Source organism: Chroicocephalus ridibundus, chromosome 4, assembly GCF_963924245.1.
Source record: "Chroicocephalus ridibundus chromosome 4, bChrRid1.1, whole genome shotgun sequence".
NCBI lineage: Eukaryota > Metazoa > Chordata > Aves > Charadriiformes > Laridae > Chroicocephalus > Chroicocephalus ridibundus.
Window position 1 is genome coordinate 22,741,488 of NC_086287.1, and position 13,073 is coordinate 22,754,560.

The 13,073-nt window shown below is 46.3% G+C and overlaps 1 protein-coding gene across 4 annotated transcripts in view; it reads left to right on the forward strand.

Moving 5' to 3' along the window:
• Window positions 1–13,073, forward strand: part of FOXN3 (forkhead box N3) — a 215,420-nt gene that overhangs the window by 61,057 nt on the left and 141,290 nt on the right. The window lies entirely within an intron of this gene.

Below are 13,073 nucleotides of genomic sequence, written 5' to 3' on the forward strand. Positions count from 1 at the left end.
GGATTTTAAGGCTTAGTCTGTGATTTAAGGCTTGGTCAGTGATTTCTAGGTGGTTGACACCTGCAGAGCTGAGCAGCTGCGAAAGGCAAAGGCTGATTGGGGAAAAAAACCCAACAAAACCCAACAGAAAGAAGAGAAGTAGTAGTGTCATTGGTAAGGAAAGGCTTTGGTAGGATCTGACGTTGAGGAAGCAGGCTAAGTTGGAGAGAAGTGAACTCAGGCAGCAGGAACCAACTTTGGAGCTTGAGGGCTGAATGCTAGGAGAACATGGCGGATGGGGAACATGTGATTTTTGGTTTTGTTTTTGTGTTTGGTTGTCGGGTTTTTTTTAATTAGGAGGGTTACAAGAGAGGTTAGTAGCTAGAAGCTCTGCTAGAAGACCATGTGATGGCTCAGTAACTACCAAGAGGGCTCGCTGGTGGCTGGAGTGAGGCTGGTAGGTGGGCGTGCGCTAGGGCTGCCCTGACTTGGGAAGAGATGGGCAGAGCAAGACGATGAGCAAAAGGGAACTGGTGGTTGCTGAATTTCTGGAGGTTTTCTAACTCTACAGAAACCAGACTTGGCGCAAATCAAAAGCAAGAACAATACACTGGTACAAGGTAGCTGTAAGATCAGAGTCAAGTGTCCATCTCTGCCGTCACCAAAGGAACACAGGTGTCCCTAGATACCTCTCACAGCATCTGAAATGATTTTTCTGAAAGACTTTTGTCTTCATAGAGGACGTGGTTATAGAGCAAGAGGGAATTAATAGGTTTGTTGGTTTTTTGGTTTTTTTGGCTGTTTTTTTTTCTGTACCTCAGCTTTGCCTTCTTGATGTTTATTTTGGTTATTGTGGCTTCTGAGGCTTTTTTAATTAGTGTTTATTTCTTACGCAGAGTGCCTGTGAATGGTCCAGAATCTCATGTCCAAGGCTGCAGAAAATGATATTTTAGTGAAAAGGAGGGGGAAAGGGAATTTTCTCTGAGGAGATAAGTTTGTGAATGATTGTTTGTATCAGCATCTAGAAGAAAGGAAATTAATATTTCTTATGGCAGCTGAGAGATGGTCATGAGGAAAAGGAAGCCATTATTAATTAATCATCAATTATTATTTTAATATTTATGTAGCACTGTGTGACTGGTGCCCCACAGGGAAAGAGGATCATCTCTCTGCTTGAGGAGCCTACATTCTAAATTTAACCGTGGTGAGGGCTGCTCGTGGCAGATGATGTGTTTTCATCATTCCCTGCTCTGCCTCAGCTTTTCAGCTGAATCCCGTTTTAATTCCCCGTCCCCAACAGAGGGGAGCCTGCGCTAAGCAGGAATGGCGAGATCAGAGTCTAAAGGAGCACAATCAATGCAGTAAACAGAGAGGCAGGATTAGCGGTCTGATCTCGAGCTATATCTTGCAATCCTTACCCAGAATTGCAATAATGTAAATAAAACCTTTCCAAGAACAAAGAGTGCAGGATTTACTGCCAATTTGGAAAGACCTGCCCATCCCGGGCCCTCAGGCTGGCTTCCAAGTAAAGTTGGGGGTTGTTTTTTTTTTTTCCAAAGTCTTTAAATTGACACACTTAATGGTGAGACCTGGCCTGCGCGGGACTGGTGGCAGCAATACTGGATTGTTTCTCGTATGGATTTTTGCCCTGACCTTACCTCTTGCTGAAGTCCCATTCCTATTTTTGTACTTTGAAGCAGTTGTTTCTAGATGCTGTTCCTGTACCTGATCCTATGCTCAGCAGGCGGCGGTCAGCAGGGTAATGAACTCTGATGGATGTATTCTCATAAACCCCATATATTTAGTTCCTAGTAATTAGCTCATACATCACAAGGGTTGCATTGTGAGGAGGTAGTTCCGTGAAGTGTCAAACTGAACTCTTTGATTCAAAGAATACGTGTACGTGGCAGCCCACTCGAAGTGGAGTGCATTTGAAAGGGCGACTGAAAATATGCAATACCGAGAGAAACCAATGTTTATGTAAAGTACCTCTCATTGTCAAAGCATGGTGGAGTGGCTAGAACACAAAACGGGAGTCAAACAGTCTAGGGGTCTATTTTTGGCTCCAGCATATCTGTACTGAAGTCAAATTAATTGGAGCTAAATACAGAAATCTCTCCTTACATAGGATTTTTGATCCACTTTCAGAACTCTCTAACAGGGATGTGCTATTTTGTTTTTCTAGAGGATGATCTAAAAGCATGGCAGGAAGTCGCTACATTCTGTATTAATGTATGCAAGATTTTTCCATAAGCATCTGAGTTAACATCAGACGAGTTAACAACGACTTCTGTGCTGGGAGGGATGAATCCGTGGAAATCTATAGCTATTGCCAGATGCATGATCAGAAATCTGTTGGCTTCACTGAAATTTTGCATAGGTATTTTCCCCTGTCAGGTGACCTATTTAAATAGGAGAAACACAGTATAACAGTCTTGCAGAGGTTTCTGGGCAGAGAATCTCTCTTCTGCACTGTAGAAGCCCAGGACAAAAAGGCAAGTTTTCATTTATTGGTACATTTTCCTTTATTTAACTAAAAATTAATATTTTGAATGTGACTTTTGCTTGTTAAAAAAGAAGCCTGACCAAACCAGTCGTTGTCTCCAGGGGCATGCCTGTGTGGTGCTCTGTAAAGTGTTACCCCAGCGCTGTGTGCAGGTATCCCAGGGAACTCCAGAGGAGCTCTCTCTCGAAGAAGAAGAAGAAGAAGAAGTTCAGCCGCCTGGACCATGAGTTTCTCTTTGTGCTGGCGTGGGGACATTGCATACCAGACGTGCCATAGTTTAGCTGTCCCTACACCGTACGGTGCAGGGGGTGGCACATACATCCTTAGAGTTCAGCACGCGGGGGGACATTGTGATTCACCTTTGTTTCAGCTAGCTTCCAAATCCAGATGATTGCTCAGAGATGCTCCCAAGAGTGGAGGCTGGCTAATAGTTGCGGAGAAGAGACGCTCCGAGCATCCAGGAAATGGACTCTGCAGAGACATGGTTTGGCAGTGCTTTCATCCTCTGGACTGGCTTGGTCCTCCGTCGTGCTGAGTGTGCTGTCTCCGTCTGCGCAGAGCTGGGCACGTCCCTTCTGGGGGTCGGTACCTCCTAGGAGGAGGACCTAGGCCAACACTCGCAATGTGCAGTCCTCAAATAATTCACAGAAGAAATTGTATAACAGGGTGTGTTACCGTCTCGTCCATCCGGGTTAGAAATTAAAAGCAGAGTTATCAGAGGAGAGGGAGACGCCAATTCAGTTGTCTGTGTTGCTGTCTCCCACCAGAGTGGGACGTCGCAGGACTAACAGCAGCCATACTGGTTTGTGTGACGGATGAAGGACAAATATACTAATGATCATGCTCATTTCTGCGCAGGACGTTGCCCCTCGGCAAGACAAGCATCTTGTAAGGTGGATATTCCACTATAACTGCCCTCCCCTCTCGGGGGGTAGAGACAGGCAAACCTTTAGGCAGGGCTTTAAGATAATGCTTTTGAAAGTACCCGAAGGCTTTAGCAATACTAACTCCACTGAAAGTCAATTAGAAGTCAGTGAGACTTGGGCTCTTAAATCTTCCCAGCGCTTTTCTTACAAGTTACCATCAGTACTTGGAAATCTAATCTATTGGCTATGCCTCCATTGCACCATCCATCTGCGGATCTCTAATCAAAGCTGTAAATATCTATAAATCCGTAATACCTTATGAATTCTCTATATTGACTAGAGTTTTGCGATGTTTACTGTATGAGTATATTGATTTAGGTTAATAGGAAAAATAACCCAGTCAGTAATAAAAGCTGATGATAAATCACTTTTCCAGGAGCGCGGTTCAGGCGGTTGACAGGCGGTGCGAGGATGGAAGGATCCTGCAGGCAAAGGCCAGCAGGTCGGGGTGAGCGGCTTGTGTGGCCGGTCCTTCCCTCACCACGGCGAGGGAGACGTGCTTAGGGGAGAGCAGGGTCTGCTCGGGAGCTTGTGGACGACTCAGCCGTAGCCACGTTGCTGTCGGGTGGCACAAGATACACGTGCCCACTCTTCTTCGTCTGGCTGTGAAATAAGAACTTGGCTTTATGGGGACTGTTGTTACCGCTGTCACAAGCCTCTGACAGAAGTCCGGCGGAGTTCTCACACTCGGTTCGATAAACAGGGTTCACGCTCAGGGTGCTGCTTCTCAGGGCTGCCTCTCGCGGTGGGAGCAGCTGCAGGATTGCGCCCTGGAAAGAGGGAAGTGTGATGCCTCTCACCCGAGGAAGGTGCAATCAGAACAGCAGAGGAATCACTCGCTGCAGCACGCTTCACCTATATCCCATGCTTGTGGAGGAAAACAGCCGTGGGTTATCCCATCCAGCAGCTGCTATGGATCTGCACCGTTTTGCCTGAAGCTGTTCTGTAGACTGCAGGGAAAAATATTAGTGATCCGCAGGAAAAGCCAGGCTGCCTGATGTGGATGTAACTAATGTTAGGCTTAGCTGCAAGACCGGGAGCAGTAGAATTTGTAACCGGAGCATGTTTTTTCTGGTCAAGATCCTTGGGATATTAACTCACATTTTTCTAACTCAGTCTCTTGCCCTTGTGGTTTATAAAGCAGAAGAGCTTTTTTGCCATGTTAATTTCCTGAAGCACAGTGTGTTGCTTTCTTGTTTCAAATAAAGCTCCTGCTCTATTTTTGAATAACATAATGAGTGAAAAATGACTTTATCCATCCTGGTGGCAGGACAGCAATTTGTTACGCTGCCAGCTGGAGGACCTGGATCAGAAACAAATTTGGGTTCCCAGGCTCCGCGCCAGAAGAGCTGAGACATATTTTTGAGGTGATGTACTCGGACTCTAGGGGGAGATTGTTGACTGAACTGAGCTGCTTTCAAAAACATCCTGCCAGCTGAGCCGCAAAACACTGCTGGTCTTTGCCTCCAAATGGACAGGTCTCCTGCCCCGCACTCCTCACGGCACAGCTGGGAAGCGCAGGTGAAGAATTCAGGATACTTTGAGCAGATATTAAGTTCCTGCATGTATGTTCACCCTTATTTATCAGTTGTTATTATTATTGCATCCATCCAAGCACAAGGAGGTCATGTATAACGATGAATGCAGGTTGTTGGAGGGGAAGTTGCCCTTTTCACGTGGGGCCAGAGCTGAAACTTGAGTACAAGATGCTGCAAGGCCGTCGCTTCCCATGTCACCACCCCGGACTCAACCCGTCCCCACGCCACTCTTTGAAAGCACTCTCTCTCTGTCCCTTCCCCATAGCCCTTCCCACCGTGTTCCACGGTCCTTCCTCATCTCCCAGGCTGTTTCCACCTTGGCCGTGCTCCTGCTGTCTTAGGCAGGCGCCGGGTGTAAGCCAGAGGCTGCCACGTGCGCTGGAGCACCCCTGAGGAGTTTGGTAACTCTGAAGCTGCAGCTTCTTTAACGGACTGAACCTGCACAGGGCCTGGTCCATTACAGATTGGATCTGTGTGAGGCAGCATCCTCCAGCTGCTGTTCTTTCCATGGATAAAGGTATTGTCAGCTGGAACGATCTGCTTCCACATTTTGTACGGACATATTAAGTGCTTGGAAAAGCTCCAGGTACTTCAGGTGAGACTATAGAGGTATAGAGGGAAAACTACAGAGTGAAACTACAAGCAAAAGCATGTTGTTAGGACCGTTGTATTGAAACAGAACACCTTTTCTCCTACCTGGGTAGACACAATATTGATAATTATGACTGCATGATTAGAAGTTCATTGATAGGTATGTTTATATATTATGCCTTATTGTTTTGTATTATGTTTTATTGTTTATGTATACCTGTAGTTACTTCAAAGAATTAAATACAGAATAAAGTCTATTAGTAGCACTTCCTGAACAGTAGAAAGGCACAACAAAATCAAGAGAAGTCTGCATAGACATGAGTCATGTGTCCTACATGGACAATAATTATCACAATACAAGAAATGGGGGTTTCAAGTAAAGCTATCAGGTGGCAGGTTTAAAGCAAAGGAAGAGCTTTTTTCACACAGTCAATAGTTAAAAGATGGAACTCCTTGCTACAGGCTGTTATTGATGCTAAAGCTTACATGAACCTTTTTTAGACAAGTTGATAGAAGAAAAAGTATCTTTGGGTTTATTGCATAGCACAGCACCCGATTGCATCTTTAGCTGAAGCTTTTAAGCAGCAGGTCTCTGGAATGCTGCAGGAGAATGCTGCAGAGCATCACTCTGCATTTGCCCTGTCCTTCCTTAGGACGTGGCTGGAACCAGGGCGTAGGTGAGAGGAGCTTTGGTCTGACTGGCATCTTCAACTCTTACAGCAAAGGTGAAATGGAGTTATGTGACAGGGACATAGAGGGAGAAATAAAGGTAGAGGGTTGGATGCTGATGTAGCTAGTGCTGGTGTAAATCCAAGGGTGCAAGCAAATGGTGCGTGAGAGCCACAGTGCACTGGGGTACCCCAGAGCAGCTTCAGCCCACCCCCCTAAGGACTCTGCAGGCACCAATATCACACTTGCCACTCGGTAAGGCAAGCACAGGCAGAAATTTCCATCTGGCCACTTTCCAGGTCTCATTCCACCTGCCTGACCTATGAAAGAAGAAACACTGCTCAAGTGGAACCTGTTAACTTCAGCAAGGACCCCCTTTGGCTACTTGACAACTAAAACCCAGGTCTTGAAGAGACTTGTGCCCATACACCTCCCTGCGCACATGTGCTTGCTCACTCCCGGAGATCAGCTGCTTGACAGGGGCCATTCTGCAAGTCCAGATAGGTTCGTGGACACCAAGTCAGTGTGTACAGGTGTGTTAGGAGAGCCATCAACAAAATCCAGTAAAAGTATGCAGTCTTTCTCCAAATCCATTGGTGTGCACCTAAGTAAGTGGCCAAATTTGCCTTATACAACTCTGCCTCTAACAACTTTGAACTTTGCTGATAAGGATTTTGACGCAGAGACAGTTGCTCTTCCTTCGCTTGCTCAGTACCTTATACCACAGGAACCTTGGTCCATAGCTAGGGAGCACGTGCCAGGATTACCTTCCCAGAGCAGCTCGTGTGCCAGGGACCCTCCCCATGCTGGATTTGCAGGCGGTCTCCAGGCAGAGAGCATCTCTAGGCCCAGTTGCAGTCCCACGCTTCACACATGAGTGCAGCATGTCTCTGGCTCCCTAAATCTGATGGGTGTGATGAGAATCCAGAGTCAACCATGGCTGTGGACAAGAAGCGTGTCAGACCAGCACTCTGGCAGAAGAGCAAGTAATAAGTTACTGATGGCAGTGCTTGTTCAAGCCCATTAGTTTTGCCTTCCCCGCTGTTGCAGAAGTTGTGACAATAGACAGAAATAAGTAAAAGTGAAGGTGATATATGTATTCTCTGGCCTTGTCTGGCCAGTGCTTTCTCACTCTGCAAAGCTGCGCTCTTCCATTGACTACCTTCCTTTGAGTTGAATATGTGAATTTTTTGCTTTGTGAACATCTGAATTTGCTGATTCCTGGTAAGAAGTATCTACACTTTGTTGTAATGATGTGACCAAAGCACAGAGGAGCCCAACCTTCCGGACAGGTGAGCACACACTGGGGTCTTGAGAGCCATGAGATTATGTGGTTTGCAGAGCTGAGAGGAATGAATTGCAGGAGTAGTTTTCCAGTAGAGGTATCAGCTGCACATGGCTTTGGGTCGGGCTGAGTTTGTCCTGGTACCCAGCATGATCCAGCTGCCTTCACCTCGCGGCATCAGCTGCCCCCAGAGTGGTGGTGAGGAGCACCCAGGGTGCCAGTGCTGGCTGTGTGCCCTGCCCATGGCATGGGAGTCTCACCTGAGTTTGCTGGGACTGGTGTCCCAGGACGGCCCAGGTGACCTCTTATGTCAAAGCCATGCAGGGCACTGCCCTGGTTTGAGGTAGAACAGCACCAGTTTTCAGTAATTTTACTTTTCGGTTAAGTCTTTTCTAACTACTGCGCTTTCTGAAATTAATGGGATTTTTTTTTTATACTGTGTCCGCTTCAAGAGTGATAACGCCTGATGTTTATAGTTAATACCAAGGGATGGTATCCAGAGAGGCTCTTGCTGATGCTTATTGCTATAACAACCACGGTCAGCTCACTTTGCTATGTGCTACGTTGGAGGGCTGGAGGCAGAAGAGCGCCGAGGGGTCGCACCTGTGGGGAGGAGCGGACAGGACGGGTGACCCAAAACTGACCAACAAAGTGTTTCATCCCATCTGCATTGCGCTCAGTATAAAAGCTGAGGGATCAAAGGGGTCAGGCTCTTTCTTCAATGGCCGGCGTCCAAGGAGGACTCTGTCTGCTCATCTGCCTTTGATCCTGATCTGCGTGTTCCTGAATCCAGATCTGGAATCCGGTTCCTGTCTGTCGCTGAGTCCAGTCTGGGACTTTCCCAGTGCGTGATCATGATCCTGGGGGCTTGATACTGGTTTTGTATGTATTGTATATACTTCATTATTTTCTTATTGATACTATTATCTTTTCTTTTTATGATTAATATTTCATTGAAGTAGTTTTAGTTTTATTTTCAACCCATAAGTCTCTCTCCCTTATTCTCTCTCCCTTCTCTTTTGGGGAAGGGAGAGGGGTTAAAAGAGAGCATCTGTCATTGGTTTAGTGGCCAGCCCAGCCCAGCCCAGGACAGGACAGACACCCTTGACAAGAGGAGTGGCATTGACCAGTCAAGAGCTTCATTGGCAGTTGCAGCCAAGTGTTGGCTTCGTTGCAGGCAGTTAAAAGCCGTACCGTCAGTTTGTTTGCTCCACCTCCCCCAGATTTGGCATTCGTCTGATTTTGTAGCCAAGTGTAGGTTGTTTTTATTTGGACCAAATCATGCCTTGGGGCAAAACTGACATCACTGCTGGGCTTCATTAGGGAGATGAGGAGCAGGGTGTGGGGAGCCCGGCTGCAGGAAGCGCCTGGGTTTCCCACTGCTGAACTGGGAGGTGAACTCCGCTCGCCAGACAGGTTAGTGGGGTCCGGCGTGTGACGGGGTTTCAAAGCAGCCCTTTGCCAACACCCTCCAGCTACGAGAGGCGCAGGAATCTCGTCAGGTGGAGAGCTTTTGATAAGTTAAGACTTGCATGCTATGCGGTGTAGGCTGCTCCCTTGCTGCCTTGTGTTTGTTGGGGGATTTGGGGGGTTTTTTAATCATCATTTTAAAGAGCAGCACTAACAGGGCAACAGGGCGCGTCTCTGGTAAATTCGGAATCGTGGATGTAAATAAATGAAGACTAACCACATGGTTGTCAGTAGGTGGTAAAGTCCTTTTCTTCAAGTAGTGCACAAGTTCTTACTCTGCTTAGTTACAGTGCTTCCAATGCGTGAGAGAGGGAGTGATTAGTGAAAATTGCAATGATTATTTCATTTGCAAACTTCCTTTGCTAGCCCTTTTTTTTTCTTGTGTTTAGCTATCACTATGATGTTGCCTTATGTCTCCCACGCTTTACCTTGGTTTATACTGTACACCGTGACTGGACTTTAGCTATGTAATTCCTGGCTTTCCCTTTTATCTAGTCATTTCCGACCTTTGGAGTTGGGTTGTGTAACCAGAGGTGCGAGTAACGTTTTTCCGCTGAGGATCAGACGCATGTCATGCAAGACAGTGTCTTTAATGTCACTTTGTAGTTGCTAGTTGAACATGCAACGAGTTACTAAAGTTAACCTGTAAATATGGCGAGCAATTTATCTTCCAAAGAGAAGTTTGAAGAGTGCCAGTGCCTGTTCTAGCCCCCCCGGCAGCAAACACCACCACTCGTGCCGCCAGCGTTGAACTGTGACCTCTCTCATATTTCATGCTAAACAGGATAACAGAAGTATTCTTGGAAATGGGCTGTTTCTAAACATACCAGAAGCTTGTTTGGTCCAGCACCTGAAAAAAAACAGAGTGTGTTTTTTCAAAGTCCTCTGTTTTCATTTTGGGACAAATCAGAGATGTTCACAGAAGTGTCAATAAGCGCAGGTGCTGGAGATGGGCTGCTTCTCATCAAACATGCACGTGCCGTTGTCTTCTTACGTCTTTAGACCTGGCCTTCATTTTGAGGTCAGACTTTAATTTCTGAAGAATGTAATTTAAAGCTATTTATAGCGCTCCGTGATTACCTGCAACTACTAATGTAAAAGGTTTGGCAACAGAGAAATAAATACGTAGCAACTGCAGCTGCTTTAACTCTACTAGAGGTAGTAAAAAAGGTGGCCTAAACATCCGAGCGAGTTTAACAAGGGGGCAGAAGGAAGCAAAGTGTCTGTTTGATTGCAAAAAGTTTTACGGGCAGAAGCCAACAACCCAGGAGGCTCCGCATCCCTGTATTTAAAGTTTACTTTGCCGTTTGTCTTGAGTGGGGCCAGTGTTGTAGTGAATAATTTATAGGCAGCATGAATGAGCTCATTAGTCACCTTTTCAGAACTTAAATGAGTTCTGCGGTTGTCATTACATGGGCCTTCTGTTCAACGGCATGGCAAAAGGAGAGCTCGGTGAGCTCGGTGCCTGGCTGGCTCGTGGCAGGACAGCCCGTCTCCTTCCAGCCTCGGCTGGCCTTTGCCTTCTGCTGAAACGCCCCCTCTGCTGCCCAGTGCTGGTCCAGTGACCTGCAGGGGTTTCTCCAGTGATAGCGTTCTTTTTTTTTTGGGGGGGTTATATGTGACGCTTGTTTTAATATTTTGTTGTTTTCATGTTGTATTTCTTTTTTCCATTGTGGAAAAAAATATTGAAGATTATGTGACAAGTGAGGTGGAATAGGTAAAACTCTCTCCCTGCATATAAGCAATAGAAGTGACTTTTCTCAAATGTAGTTCAAAATTTTGCTACGTGCATAGCGTTTTTTTTGTTCTTGAAATGCTTATGGAAGTCCTCAACTGTGCTGCAACTAGCTGAACCTTAGAAGGAGGCATAAGTATCAATGTTTACAGGACTGCAGATTTAAAGAAAAAAAAAAATTCCCAAGATTATTTCGTAGTGCTTTGGCTGCCGAGGCCCGCTCCATCCTTGTGGCATCCTTGTGAGAAACCTGTGGAATGAGAAATTTGCCTGCAAAGAATCTGTGAGGTGTCAGATGCACCGTACCCCCTGGGTGACCGCAGCTGTTAACTGAAGTTACCTGTTGCCAAAAAGACTGTGGCAGTGCCAAGAGACCTGGCATAAAATAATTCCCCAGTGGATAAGTCAGCCCGTAATCATAACGAACTTTTGTCACAAAAGCCACTCGCAGGGAAACCCACCTCACAGGACATGAATGTGGCAGCTGGGGCTGGGGGGGACGACTCTCTGGCCATAGCTGGCAGCAGAAGTTGCTGCTGGGATGCGGGTAATTCAGTTGTGCTTTATTTCTGTGCCAGCTTTCCTCCTTCCTTCCCAAATCTCGCTTACCTGCTCTGCCTGGCGGCTGCTCTCTGGTCCAGCCATGGGGCCTGCCTCGCCTCTGGCTGTGGAGGGGAGCACAGGACACTGCAGAAGCTTTCTTTTTAGCTTTTTAGCTAAACTCTTTTTAGCCTTTCCACTGCAATTTTTCATTGCTTTCCATTCCTTGCTCCCCAATGCATTTGGTCGGCAGGGACGTAGTACTAAAAACACACCAAGGACAGAAGTCTGCTTAATCATTTTATGACACTTTGCTTGTTTCCCAAAACCTGCATCCTCTCAGCATCCCTTTGCAGACACAGCTGTAGGTCAGCCGTGCTTCTGCTTCATCACTGCGTCACCTCACACAGCCTCTCGTCGCTGTCTCTGCCTTGCCGCAGTCTGGGAATCTGGACCCACATCTCACAGGATTTCCTCCGGGAACAGTGTTCAAGAAACGTACAGGAAGAGTAGTGCCGAGTGGCGAGCAGAGGAAAGCACCCTGAAATATCCTGTGCTACAAAGAGCTGGAAATCAAGCTGGGACTCAGTATAATCGTGGCTAGGAAATCCACCTGGCGCAAGCAAATGGTCAGAGGAGAATAATCATCTACTAGCTCACAGCTCTAGCGATAGCAAATTGTGTTTACTGTCAGTTCCCGACATCCTCAGTTGATGAGACGTGATCCCTGTGAGGTCCTGTTGCCGTTTAGTTTTGCCGGCATAGGTACACAAATAAAGGACGAGCTCCTGCAGTCTTTGATGAAATGAACAGCTAGTATTCAGGAAAGCTGAGGCAGGACTCGAGGTGTTGTCCAAAAAGAATTTTGTCTTAGTTTTAGAAATTCAATTTGGCAATACAGTTTGGCAACTTTATAAAAAGAACTTGGTTCTCCGCTGTAGTTTTCCCCAAAACTTGTGATCTTTACTTCTTTACTTCAGTGTTGGCTGCTGCTTTTCCTCCGCCTTGCTTTTGAGAACAAAAATACAGTTGATTTCTGGTTCTGCTGATTACTTGTAAGTTTGACTTCAGCTGCCAAATGGTGAATACTAATGTTGAGATAACTCCAGGCCACATCTTGCGGCATTATACCTGTACAACAGATAGCAGAGTCCAGGCACCAAACCCCAGAAAACAGTTCTTTCTTTTTTCAGCCTCGTCAAACACTGCAACAGTACGAGAAATACTGGCTTGTATGGCAATTCGTGTGCCAGCTGTGTTAGGTTAGGTGGGATTTCAGACCAATGTGGCCACTGTAGCAGCAGACTCCAGCAGAGGTATGTTTATCCCAGCAACGTTTAGCTTCCCATCGGATGGGCCACTAAAATAAGCCGCACTGGCAGAAGCTTCCCTTTCCCAGCATAAGCTAGGTTGGTGCTTGACATGCTAGTATGTTGGCGTAATTACACTGGGAAGGCGTCTCTCATGTGGACCTGTTTTAATAAATGTATGTAGGACAAGCTAGCATGCATGATACTCTCCTCCCACCACACTCATGTACAGAGACACACTTGCTGGTGGCTTGTCAGCTGCATGTAATTTTAGTGCTAAGTATACTCATTTTCTTAGAAGCTGAAAGCAAGTGTTACTACAATAACATTGTAAATGTGCATACATTATTTTATAAAGGAACTATTTCGTAAAGACTGGATTTTATTGTAAGAAATTCACGACATTTTAGCCCGTGGAACAGAAAAGCTGTAGATACTTTGGTTTGTGTGCATTTCTGACAGAGCTTCGTGTCGGCGCTCCTTTTCTCACCGATTCAGTTCTGTTTCTGTTGGGTTTTGCCAGC